Here is a 13,228-nt window from a genome sequence, read left to right as displayed (position 1 = left end):
CTTTATTTTTCTGGGCTCCCAAATCACTGCAGATGTGGATTGCAGCCTTAAAATTAAAAGATGCTTACTCCTTGGAAGGAAAGTTATGACCAACCTAGATAGCATATTCAAAAGCAGAGACATTACTTTGCCAACAAAGGTTTGTCTAGTCGAGGCTATGGTTTTTCCTGTGGTCATGTATGGATGTGAGAGTTGGACTGTGAAGAAGGCTGAGTGCCAAAGAATTGATGCTTTTGAACTGTGGTGTTGGAGAACACTCTTGAGACTCTCTTGGACTGCAAGGAGATCCAACCAGTCCGTTCTGAAGGACATCAGCCCTGGGATTTCCTTGGAAGGACTGGTGCTAAAGCTGAAACTCCAGAACTTTTGCCACCTCATGCGAAGAGTTGACTCATTGGAAAAGACTCTGATGCTGGGAGGGATTGGGGGCAAGAGGAGAAGGGGACAACAGAGGATGAGACGGCTGGATGGCATCACTGACTCCATGGACATGAGTCTGAGTGAACTCCGGGAGTTTGTGATGGACAGGGAGGCCTGGCGTGCTGCGATTCATGGGATCACAAAGAGTCGGACATGACTGATTGACTGATCTGATCTGATATTGTAAAGAAATGAAAATTTCCATCCATGTTCTAGTAAATGTATGTGAGATTTCAAAGTAGTCTGTGGTTGTTCTGAGGGACAGGAGATATTAGAAACATTGAGACAGAAAGCTAAACATCTTGAGCTTGAACATTGGAGCTCAGCATCCTGAAAATGTCCTTGGAATCATGCATCTGTCTCCATCTAGGCAGACATTTCTCAATGCATCAGTTCTTGATATAGTAACTGATGACAAGGATGGTATTCTCCTCATCCTCCTTGAACAATTGTCCTTAATTCTTATGCCCTCTGTGCCCAGGTTTGTAGGTGTTCGGCACCAAAGATGCTGAGACAGAAAAGACAGAAGGGAAAGCAAACTATCTGGGGTGGAGAAGGGTGGAGGTGGGTGATCCTGGCAGAAAAAGAGGAGTGAAGAGAAAAGAGCATAAGGGATAGGGAAGGAACAGTTAACCAGGGGTGGGAAATGGGGAAGCAGTATTTAGGGAGGTACATGGAAAAGGTTTAGGCCATAAAGCTATGATTCCCTGAATCCTTGACCGCATGCACTCAACAAAGGATTATAAAATCAGTTTATCAAAAGACAATGAAAATCTGTCCTTTTTCTTCTCTTTTCTGTGGAACATCTATGGAAAACATGTTTCCTTTCCTGTATAGCCAGAAAGGACCACTCTTTCCAAATAAAGCAGCCCCCTTTTGTGACTGAATAAACAAATTGCAGTGCTAAACTCCCACCAGAAGTCAACCTTTTGAAAAGTTCCTCATTCGAAAGGTAAATAGCCCTGGTGGCTCAGCCAGTAAAGAATCCGCCTGCAATGTAGGCAATGGGGGTTCGATCCTTGGATCAGGAATATCCTCTGGTAAAGGAAATGGCTGCCCACTCCAGTATTCTTGCCTGGGTAAATCCATGGACAGAGAAGCCTGTGGTCTACAGTCCATGGTGTCTCAAGAGCTGGACACGACTGAGAACACACACATTGTAGTTGTACCACCTCTGTACTCAGCTGTGTTTTCTTAGTTCTATACCGCTCCACAAAAGATTTTAATTATTTTTGGCTCCTTTGTTTTGTCATACCCCCATTATGATCCTCAGTTGTTGGCTTCTTTGTAGTTTTCCTTTTGTCTTTAACCTTCCCATATTTTAAGGTTACTCAATGTTTATAAAGAGAAGTTGCTACATATAAAGCACTCAAGAGTTTTCTGTTTTCTGAATGAGTAGATGAGCTGTTACTCATGAACTTAGTGAAAGAAGTTATGCTGAGCAACTCTTGAAATTATTCTAAAAGCAATCTTTCAATCCTATGGAAGTCAAGTTAAACAAAAGACTCCAACAGGATAAACAGAGGGTTATATTTGTGGACAAAATTCAAGAACAGATAATAAACATCCCAACTCTAGGATGGAGGAAAATTAAACTAATGATATGGAAATAAATATCATGATAATCACGCTTCATTCATTTAACAAATAATCACAAATATTCTTTGGGAGTCCCTCTCTGGTGGATCACATGCACACACAAGTCAACACCCACTATTACTGAAAATATAGGAACAAATGAAAGTGAATTCATTTAAGCTATGTAAGAATATATTATTTTATTATATTAGCAAAAGGCAGAAGAAAACTAGCATGAACATTTTGTCTGTTGGTTTCTTCAACTTTATTTTTTAAAAGATTGTACAAAACACTCCAAAGTGTCATTTTAAATAATACTGAAAACAAAAAATATATGGAGAATCTAAAAATAAGTTTTCTAGCCTATTGCCTCTTTTCAGAATTTTTAATTTTAGAAGATTATATCTTGACAATATGAGATGAGGTTATCTTCCTTTGCTTGATGAAAACCAAAATTATGTAATTAATTTATTTTCAAATAAGAGAATTTTGGAGAAGGCAATGGCACCCCACTCCAGTACTCTTGTCTGGAAAATCCCATGGACAGAGGAGCCTGGTAGGCTATGGTCCGTGGGGTTGCTAAGAGTCGGACGACTGAGCGACTTCACTTTCACTTTTCATTTCATGCATTGGAGAAGGATATGGCAACCCACTCCAGTGTTCTTGCCTGGAGAATCCCAGGGACGGGGGAGCCTAATGGGCTGCCATCTGTGGGGTCGCACAGAGTCAGACACGACTGAAGCAACTTAACAGCAGCAGCAGCAATCGAGAATTTGCTGAAAGGTTAACGTCTCTTTTGTATGATGGGAGTTATGGGAGTAAGTATGATGAATACTCCCAACAATCCAAAAATAAAAGAAAAATTCCCAAATTTAATAAAGGGTATCATTGAAAATATCAAAGTCAATATTATTCCCTATAGGATTACAAACAAGACAGGTAGACTATCTACTTCTATTCACTGTCCTAATGGAGGGCATGGGATCAAACCAGGAAAGGAAATAAGATGTATTAAGTTTGAAAAGGAGAAGCAAAACTATTTTAATTTACAGATCACGAGTTTATACATGTAGAAAATACAAAGTACCTCTAAACCAACTGTAAGAACTAGAATATATTAGTGCATTGATACAGTCACCAAACACAAAAATCAATTTTATTTCTAGATTCTAGCAAAAACATTAGAAAATGCAATTAAGATGTCATTTATCAAATGCTTGGAAACTAATTTAATATAAGGTATGCAAGTCCTCTTCTTGATTCCTCTTTAGTAACTGTAGAATAGTTTTGATTTGGGAGGAAAAAAAATCACAGATCATTTTAGGGAGATTAGAAATGTCCTCACTTCTGAGGTCTGGGGTAACTAACATAAATCATGGCCTGGTACTCAGTGGTGACCAGTCCTTGCCACCTACAGACACTGATATCAGGAAAGACCATTTCCTAAGGCTGCTCAATGAAACAGTGTTTTCAAAACCCCAAACAAGAGGTTGGTACCATCCATTTGGCTGTTGAATTGAATCTGTTCTCATACTGACAGATATCTAGCTCTGTTCTGGCCATTTCAGAGCATAATTAATTCCCTGCATTCACATTTTTCTTAACCCAGTTAACCCTGGATCTGGATTTGATGCTGGGTATTTAGGTCAATTAAAGGTAAAAAAGTTATATGAAGAAAAAGATAAAATTGTTAATTCTATAGCAAGTAGCCTTGCTTCCCAGGTGGCTCTGTGCTAAAGAGTCTGCCTGCCAACCAGGTGGATTATTTTTATTTACACATCACATGTTTGTACATGTAGAAAATACCCCTCATTTGGGAAGATCCCCTAGAGATGGGAATGGCAACCCACTCCAGTATTCTTGCCTAGGAAGTCCCATTGATAGAGGAGCCTGGCAGGCTACAGTCCATGGGGTCACAAAGAGTTGGACACGATAGAGACTAAACAACAGCAACAATGCATGTCCTCTACAAAAATCTTAACATTAATGAAAGAAATTAGAGAGGACATAAATAAAGAGGCTATGGATCCAAAGACTCCATATGTTAAGATGTTAGTTGTCCTAAATGAATTCATAAATTCAACACAATCCCAAGCAAATTACCTCAGTCTCTTCTGGTAGAAGCTATTGTATAATTTATGTGGAAGTGCAAAACCTAGAATAAACCTTGAATAAGACAAAGAAAACATCTCTTGCATTTCCAGATTTCAAAACATGTATGAAGCCCCAGTAATTAAGATAGAATGGTCTATTGGTATGAGGATATAAGAAAGTCAATAAATAGAATCAAGTCCAAAAAGAGGTCATAAAAAAAATAAAAAGAGGTCATAATGCATGTGTCATCAGTTTTGTTTTGTTTTGTTTTGTTTTTTCTCTAAAAGTGCCTATGCAGCTCCATGGGACTTCCCCTGTGTCTTAGCTGGTAAAGAATCCACCTGCAGTGTGGGAGACCTGGGTTCAATCCCTGGGTTGGGAAGATCCCCTGGAGAAGGAAAAGGCTACCCACTCCAGTATTCTGGCCTGGAGAATTCCATGGGCTGTATAGTCCATGGAGTTGCAATGAGTTGGGCACGACTGAGTGACTTTCACTTTCACTTTTAAAGATGCTTATGCAGCTCCATGGGGGGAAAGTTGGTCTTTCTAGGATAATAGCTAGAATAATCAGCTATTTGAATTTTTTGGAAATACCAGTGTTTTGTAGCTTTCTGTATATAAGTTCTGTACATGTTTTCTTAGATTTATGCCTAAGGATTTAGGGTCTTTCTTGAGCCATTGTAAATGGTATCCACATTTAGCTATCCACATTTTTATTGCTAGTATATAGAAATGCATTTGATTTTGTGTTTACCTTATATATCCTGGGACCTTCTGAACCCACTTACTAGTTGTAAGAGTTTTGGAGGGTATATTCTTTGGGATTTTCTACATAGATAGAAAATAGTGGTAATTTGACTGCCTTTCTGGCTTAAAAGGTTGTTTATATATTTACTTGCTTTACTGCACTGGCTACAACGTCCAGCACTGTGCTGAAGGAGAGTGCTTAAAGTGGATATTCTCCCTTTTTACCTTTCTTAGGTAAAAATATATAGTCTTTTACCAGTAAACATATTAAGAGCTGTTGGGGAAATTCTCCATTATTCCTGGTTTCTTAGAGTTTTCACCATGGTTGACTATTGGATTTTGGCAAATGCTTTTTCTACACACTGCTGGTGATGAACTAGCTCATTTTATTGTTGACTCACAACTCCTCCACTTCCAATTAGAAGTCCTCCTCATCTTCTTTGTCTTGGGCCAAGTATGCCTGTAGCATGATGGCAAATGACAGCCACTTCTCTTCAAGGTCACTCAGTATTGTGAGACTGAAGGAGGTGAGACAGACAAGTCTTTGTGGGTTCCAAGTGTCCTCATAGTTTAAGTATGACTTTATGTGTCACAGTTTGTCCAGCTTTTGTCCTCACCAAACTTTCCTTTACAAATGTTACTCTAAGCTCACTTAAAGTGAATTCAGGCTCAACTAGTTGTAAGAGTTTTGGAGGGTATATTTTGAGGGTATATAAAAATAACAGCTTTGTACAGACTTGTCCACCAGCTCTAGCCTTTGCCTGAGATTTAGTCCTTATAACTAATCTCTTATTCTACATCATTCATGGTTCTGCTTTTCTGATTGTGCCCTGACACAAAGTCTAAGAGGAAATGACTAAGGACATGGATTTGATGGTGACTCCACACAGCTAGACCCAGGTTTGTGATGAAGTAAAACTGCCAGTTTAAAGCCTTATGGGACAAGTTTTCAAATCTAGACAACTTTACACATGTTCTGTATGACTGACTTAAAGTCAAAAATTCAAGGGGAGAATGTATTAGTAGAAAGTTACTCTGGACACCTGTTTCCAATGACATAGAAGGAGCCTCTATCTAGAATTAAATCTTCTGATCCAGACCACAACTTAAACAACCACAGGACTACCATTTCTTGTCTGGGGTCTATGGGTGTGCATTTCAGCTGGGGTCCTGCAGCAGGAGGGCTCTCTCTTATCAAGCGCTGGGTTTTTGTACAGCTTTTCCTATTACTTTAAGCACTGTGAGTTCCCGGAGAACACAGAAGTACTTTGCAGAATCTTCCAGCTGTAAGGATGAAATGATGAGGCTGATAGATTTATCTGCTTTCTGGAAGTTTACAGAATAGCGGTCATTCCTTGCATTACCATGTTCTGAATACTGTTGAATAAGGTAAGTCATCTGTCCACTGGGAAGTTGCTTGTACCAAAAAAGGTAGTAAACGCCCGAACTTGTTTCATACCGACAATTCAGGGTGACTGACTGCCCCACTTGGCTGGATATATCTGGCTGGTCTTGAGTAACTTTCTGGGCCACACCAGATGCTGTGGGGAAAACAATCAGAAAACAAAGATGAAGCAGTGAATAAAATAGTGTAGGAGTTATTTAGGATCCAAAGACAAAAAAAATGAGATCATAAGATGCTTGCTTTTCCCCAGTCCTCCTTTCCTCCCCAAGTCCCTGTGAAGCTCCACGTGCCTGTGTGCAGGCCTTTCCCCCTGAACACTCGCACCCATGTTTGGAAGCATCCCTACCAGAGAAGGCGAAGGCCAGGAACACCCAGAGCAGACTGGAGAGCAGCATGAGGCATGGATTTCCCTGAACAAATGTGCTTAGTTGTGCCTTAAGCTGAGAGTTCAGTGTCTTTGAGTGCCCGGCAGCACATATACATACTACCCGGTACCTGTGTGACTCCCCGTAACAGGAAGTGGGGGTTGTCATGTTCATAGACCACGTGGTCTGTGCATGCATGGGAAAAAGTCTGGCTCACCACAAACCTTTAATTTGTCTACTTGTTTTTCCCTGGTCATTAAATTAATCAGATCCTGAAAAAAGGCATGAAAAAAGCAATCAGTATTAAAATTTGAGCTGAGGGGAACTGAATATTATGCAAGGTGACATACATTAATAATTATTCAGCAAAATGGTTTTTCCAGCTGATTTAAACTATACTTTACTATAGCTTATGAAATGTTCTCTTATCTATTAACTGGTCATTTATTAGCCTACACTTACTTTTCTCCATCCAGAATCTGATGACACTTTAAGAAAACTTGCAGATCTTAGGCTTCTTGGTTAATGGAAATGTTATTCAAAATAATTATTCTATCTCTTTGTATTGAGTTCTATGACTCTATTTAGGTTTTTCAATAAATGAAGTTACTTCACCATAAATGACAAAAAATCAGTCCATTTGACTTTCAGAGTCTATTCAGTTTTAAATTTTGAATGAAATTATAACAGGAATAAAATATTCTTTTGAAATTTGAAATTAAGTCTTATTTATTAGACTTTGAGGAAGATCAGGATATTCAGTCCTGTTCCCTCCACAAGTAGAATTGCATTTATTAGACCATGTGTCCTGGAATTGTCCTGATGTCACATTTTCTATGTCATTGGTCCAAAGTGTTCAGTCTCACTTATTAGTGGCTCATTATTTTTCTCTTTGTAAAATAAATTCAATATAAGTATGCCAGATCTTTCTGTGACATAATGCTGTAATGCTCTCCTACAAAAGTTTGTATCTACAGGTTTCAAACACTTTGTTGTTGTTTCAGTTGCTAAGTCGTGTCCAACTCTTTGTGACTCCATGGACTGCAGCAACCCAGGCTACACTGTACTTCAGTATCTCCCAAAGTTGCTCTAATTCATGTCCATTGAGTCAATGATGCTATCTAATCATCTCATCCTATGCCTCTCCCTTCTCCTTTTGCCTTCAATCTTTCCCATCATCAAGGTCTTTTCCAATGAGTTGGCTCTTCGAATCAGGTGGCCAAAGTATTGGAGTTTCAGCTTTAGCATCAGTCCTTCCAGTGAGTATTCACAGTTGATTCCTATTAGGATTGACTGGTTTGTCCACCTTGCAGTCCAAGGGACTCTCAAGAGTCTTCTCCAGCCCCACAGTTCAAAAGCATCAATTCTTCAGCTTTCAGCCTTATTTACAGTCCAAGTCTTGCACCACACATGACTATTGGAAAAACCATAGCTTTGACTATACAGACCTTTGTCAGCAAAGTGATGTGTCTGCTTTTTAATATGTCATCTTAAGCTTCATAGGTGGCACTAGTGGTTAAGAACTTGCCTGCAAATGCAGGAGACATAAGAGATGTGGGTTCAATCCCTGGGTCAGGAAAATCCCCTGGAGGAGGGCATGGCAACCCATTCCAGTATTCTTGCCTGGGAAATCTCATGGACAGAGGATCCTGGAGGGCTACGGTTCACAGGGATGCAGAGCCAGACACGACTGAAGCGACTTAGCCCACCTGCAGGTTGTCATATCTTTTCTTCCATGGGGCAAGCATCTTTCAATTTCATGGCTACAGCCACTGTCCATGGGGATTTTGGAGCCCAGGAAAATAAAATCTGTCACTGCTTCTACTTTTTCCTCTTCTATTTGCCATGAAGTGATGGGACCAGATGCCATGATCTTAGATTTTTGAGTGCTGAGTTTCAAGGCAGTTTTTTCACTCTCCTCTTTCACACTCATCAGAAAGCCCTTTCAGTTCCTCTTCATTTTCTCCCATTAGAGTGGTATTTTCTGCATATCTGAGGTTTTTTATATTTCTCCCAGCAATCTTGATTCCAGCTTGTGATTCATCCAGCCCGGTATTTCACATGTTGTACTCAGTATATAAATTAAATAAGCAGGCTGACAATATACAGCCTTGAAAAACTCCTTTCCCGATTTGGAACCAGTCCATTATTTCATGTCTGGTTCTAATTGTTGCTTCTTGACCTGCATACAGGTTTCTCAGAAGACTAGTAAGGTGGGCTGGTATTTCCATCACTTTAAGAATGTTCCACAATTTGTTGTTATCCACACAAAGTTTTTAGTGTAGTCAATGCAGTAGAAGTAGATGCTCTTCTGGAATTCCTTTGCTTTCTCCATGATTCAATGAATGTTAGCAACTTGATCTCTGGTGCCTCTGCCTCTTTGAAATCCAGCCTGTACATCTGGAAGTTCTTGGTTCACACACTGCTGAAACCTAGCTTAAAAGATTTTAAGCATAACCGTACTTGCATGTGAAATGAGCACAATTGCATAATAGTTTGAACAATCTTTGGCATTGCCCTTCTTGGGACTGGAATGAAAACTGACGTTTTTGAGTCCCATTCAAACACTTAGTATATGTCAATACCACAGAAGTTGATGATTGAAGTTTTGTATACTGTGCATGATCATGAAGTATGTGTCTCTCAATCTTCCACTTAGTTTGATCATCTTAATAGATGAATTAATTTAAAAGAACTAAAAGCAAATAAGCAAGTAGAAAAGGAAGCATAGACACAGTCTCCAAAACAGTGCCAGTTCTTAAAATTTAAGGTCAAAAGAACTCATTAAGGAGTAATACAAGGAGGAGAGTTTACATGTAGTTGAACCATCTACTCTTCTGTCCCATTTCAACTCTGAGTGACAGGCAGCTGATGTCCTGATTTCTAATTGTTTACAAGGAAGCAGGAGAGACCACAAATGTCCAGAGCAGTCTGGGGAGCAGAATGATAATACATATATTATATGTATCATTATATTATATGTACCATTTTATTATATATATATCACGTTTTTATATCCACCTTTTTATGCATAGCTGTGAAATTTATCCCATTTGTAGGTTCTTGTTCCTACCACTAAAATTAAGATTCAGAATCATTCCATCGCCCTAAAGAACTTACTTTGCAGACCATCCCCACCTCCACAACCCTTGAAAATCCCTGAAATCTGCTGATGTCCTGGTTTCCAATTATTTGTAACTAAGAAGAAGAGACCACAAAGGCCACAACAGCCTGAAGAGCAGCTTGATATTCTAAAATATATATGCCAATATAATAATTACATATACATACCAGGAAATTGATATTGCCAAAATTTTATTAAAATACAGATCGCAATCTGATACATCAGTTTTATATGCAATCTGGTTTTGATGCATAGCTCTGTGAAACTTTATCACATGTATAGGCTCTTGTTACCACCATTAAAATCATGATATAGAGTTGTTCCATCTCTCTAAAAAAACTCTCTTTGTACACCCTCCCGAGGCCTGCAATTCTTTACAAACCAGGACACTACTGATACCTTTCATCATTTTTTGTCCTGTTGAGAATTTTGTATAAGTAGAATCACACTATGTATACAGTAATAATAATCCAATAAGTATAATCATATACCATGTAGCTTCTGAGGTTGATTTTTTTTTACTCAGCATAACATCCTGAGATCCATCTAGACTATTGCATGTATCAACAATCTTTACCTTTTAATCACTACAGACTGTCCCAAACTTAATTTAGGTTAATTCAATTTAGGATTTTTGACTTTACAGTAGTGAGAAGGTGGTATGCATTCAGTAGAAACCATACTTGGAATATTGAAATGTTATCTTTTCCTGGGCTAGCAACATGCAGTATTATGTTTACTGGTGATTCTGGGCAGCAAGAGTGAGCTGAGCTCCTGGCCAGCCTCAAAATCATGAGTGTAAACAACTAACACCTTTACAGCCATTTCATACCCATATAACCATCCTGATTTTCACTTTCAGTACAGTATTCAATACATTGCATAAGATTTCTGTCATTTTAGTATAAAATAGACTGTGTGAGATGATTTTTTCTACAACTGTAGGCTAATGCAAGTATTGGCCACATTTAAGGGAAGCTAGCTTACATATATTGGATGGATTTTCTTTTTTTTATTTTAACTGATTTTTATTGGAGTATAGTTGCTTTACAATGTTAGTTTCTGCAGTGCAGCAAAGTGAATCAGTTTTACATGTATACATTTATCTCTATTCTTTTTTAGATTTCCTTCCCATATTAAATGAACTTTTGACTTCCCATTCTTTCAACTTAAAATGATTTATTGCAAAATAACCCTCTTGAAGTTGAGAAAGATGTATAAATAATATTTCATTGTGTGAATGTGCTACAGAATATTTATCTGTTCATTCAGTGAAGATCACTGGTTGATTTGCAGTATTAAGAATTCAGCAAGTGAATATTTAAGTGTATTTGAAATTCTTGGACTCTTTTCCAGAATGGGCCAATCACCCACCAGCAATGCTTGAGTGATCCAACTTCTTTGCATCCTTGCCAGAACTTGGTATTGTCAGTATTTTTAATTTTAGCCCTTATGATATATGTGAAGTGGTATCTCTTTGTAGTTTTAATTTGGATTTCCCTAATATAAATTTAGGGGCATATTCTTTGTATTTTCTACATAGATAACCATGTTACCAGCAAATAGTGACAGTTTTACTTCTTCTTTCAACTCTATAAGATCATTACATCTACTTTATTTCTTGCTCCAACATCTAGTGCTGTACCGAAAGAGTGACAAGAATGGACACTCTGTTTTTTCTCTTTCTTAGAGAAAATTATAGTCTTTTATTAGTAAGAATACCATTAGCTATTGAGGAGGTTCCCCACTATTCTTGTGATTCTCAGAGTTTTCACCATAATTGACTACTGAATTTTTGCAAATCCTTTTTTTTCTGACTAGATTAATATGATGATATGATTCTTCTTTTCTACCCTGGTAATATGGTGAATTCTATCCATTGATTTTCAATATTAAAGTGTCTTGCACCCTTGAAAGAAATTATCTTTGTGCTTGGTATACTACTCATTTCACATATCAATGAATTTTACTTGCTAAAATATTTTAAGAAATTTGTGTCTATCTTCTAGATAAAGGATATTTTCCTGTACTTTTCAGTTCTTTGTCTGATTTTGGCATCAAGGTAATATTAGCCTCATAAAATGAGTGAAGAATTATTTTTTTTCTATTGTCTGCAAGAAAATGTGTATAATTCATGCTAATTCTGCTTCAACGTTTGACAGAATTCTTTAGTGACACTGAGTCTGGACATTTTGTTTTTATTAAAACTTCAATTTCTTCATAGACATCATGAATTCGGCTATCTCTGGCCCTTGCTCTGAGGAAAGATGAGGAGGAGCAACCGCTGGAGCCCACAGTGAGGTTTGGGGACAGACAGCAGGTGCCTCCAGAGCACTGTGCCCCGTGCAGAAGTAGGTTCCTGCATCTGAGAGCTGGGCAGCTGTGAGGTGCAGGGAGCTGTGCTGTTTGGTCTCTCCAAGCCGACCTGTCAGTCTCTGCTCTGTCTTCACTTCTCCACCCTTAGCTAATATCATCAAGAGGACAGGACTGCTCCCAGACCTCTGCTTATACCACTGTGAGCTGCTTAAAATGCTTGAGGAATTGCAGTACGTGGTGAAGTTCTCTCCTTCTTGCAGAAGCAAGAATTCAGGAAAATGCTTTATCTGTTGTCCATTCATTTCTGTTCAGAAAAGCAATGAGAAGTAACAGAGAAAGTCTGATCAGATGTTTATTCTCTCAGCTATAATGGTCTCTTTCATTCTTCTTGTGTATTTTCTCCTTCTTTCCATGTCTCCTTCCCCAACTCCCCCTATCTTCCACATTTTGGTTTTTATGTTTTTCTCAACATCCTGCTCTCAGTCAGAAAACCCCACTCCTACAGTTGCCTGCAAATAAGATTCTGCTGTGCTGAATTTTTTGGGAGCAATCAGGGAAACCCCAAACTCACGTGATATTTGTGTCCATAAGATCAACACTGGTGCTAACAGTAGCATCTCCCTTTTCTTCCTCTTCAGAAAGAGTTGCTGAATCGGCTTGCTCCTAAAAGGATTTCCCTTGTATTACCTTCCTCCAGACCTATAGAAACCTGGTCTAGACTGCCTTTGGGAAATAAAAAAGAAAGGAGTGACTGCAGTTTGACACAGCCCATCACTTACCACCATGTTACCACCCATCTTCCCCACGGAGTGTCTATGTTTGCAGATGCTGCCCCTCTGTGACTGTATCAAAAATTGCTGATGCAGTAATACCTGGTAAATAGTGGTTACTCAAACATTTGTTGAATGATAAATAAATGTGTATGTTTACTTATCTGAGAATTTGAATGCAAATGTCCCAAAGAGTAATTTAATTAATTACTCTTTTTTAAAGTAATTAAGTAATTCCCTTCCATGAATGCAAACTATCAGGAGTTGCTTGTAGCTATTTAGAAATGTTACCTTTGGAAAACTGTGTTAGCCCCAGTAGCCCTTGTTCTACCGTTACAAATTATCACAAATTTGATGGCTCCAAAAAGCAATAACTGGTTCCCTACAATCTGGAGGACAGAAGTCTGAA

At 38.5% G+C, this 13,228-nt stretch overlaps 1 long non-coding RNA gene and 1 pseudogene across 2 annotated transcripts; both read right to left on the bottom strand.

Moving 5' to 3' along the window:
• Window positions 1-6,033: 6,033 nt before the first annotated feature.
• Window positions 6,034-6,730, bottom strand: LOC147365050 (T cell receptor delta variable 1 pseudogene; annotated as a pseudogene). The gene is made up of 2 exons (XR_015133785.1): window positions 6,591-6,730; window positions 6,034-6,380 (listed from the first exon to the last, which is right to left on the bottom strand). The product of XR_015133785.1 is annotated as a T cell receptor delta variable 1 pseudogene (transcript).
• Window positions 6,731-11,918: 5,188 nt separating this feature from the next.
• LOC147365049 (uncharacterized) lies at window positions 11,919-12,772 on the bottom strand. The gene is made up of 2 exons (XR_015135121.1): window positions 12,621-12,772; window positions 11,919-12,353 (listed from the first exon to the last, which is right to left on the bottom strand). It is a non-coding gene; the product is annotated as an uncharacterized LOC147365049 (long non-coding RNA).
• Window positions 12,773-13,228: the final 456 nt, after the last annotated feature.

The sequence above is a fragment of the Bos grunniens genome, chromosome 10 (assembly GCF_055505025.1).
Source record: "Bos grunniens cultivar Pamir isolate PY7600 chromosome 10, Bosgru_T2T1.0, whole genome shotgun sequence".
Lineage (NCBI taxonomy): Eukaryota > Metazoa > Chordata > Mammalia > Artiodactyla > Bovidae > Bos > Bos grunniens.
This window is presented reverse-complemented; position numbering and strand designations above follow the sequence as displayed.